Genomic DNA, 569 nt, shown 5'->3' on the forward strand with positions numbered 1-569 from the left:
GGAAGTAACATTGTAAAAAAATGTATCTCTGTATCATGCTTGTACAGCAGATATTTCTCCTGAAGACCAAACAATGAAGAACCATAACCTTCACGACAACCAAAGCCTGATCAAACACCCAAATGCCAAAAACTAAATATCACCCCCCCCCCAAAAAAAAAAGACTCAAACTGAAAATGCCAAATACTGAAAAACCTAATAAATATCCAAAGTCCAATCAAACACCCAGTGCCAAAGGCTAAATACTAAAGCCTTTAATGAAGGCAAAATTCCCTAATGAAAGCCTAAAGTTCTATCAAAGTCCCACACGTAACATGACTTTGTTAAAAACCTGTGCAATGTAGATTGTCTCTTACTTAGCATCCCGGACATGTAATCCAGCTCCTCATCATACAGGGAGTCAGTGACATCTGTGATATTGATCCTCCCTCGGTTTTTGGTATGATACAAGATTCCAAAGGAGCAATTGGAGACATCAGTCATGAACTGTTGAAAGCCTCTGTTGGAAATATAATAAGGCCGAACATCTTTTACAGCATCACAGAAATATTCAGATTCCAGGAGGATCT

Source organism: Eleutherodactylus coqui, chromosome 8 (genome assembly GCF_035609145.1).
Source record: "Eleutherodactylus coqui strain aEleCoq1 chromosome 8, aEleCoq1.hap1, whole genome shotgun sequence".
In the NCBI taxonomy this organism is placed as follows: Eukaryota; Metazoa; Chordata; class Amphibia; order Anura; family Eleutherodactylidae; genus Eleutherodactylus; species Eleutherodactylus coqui.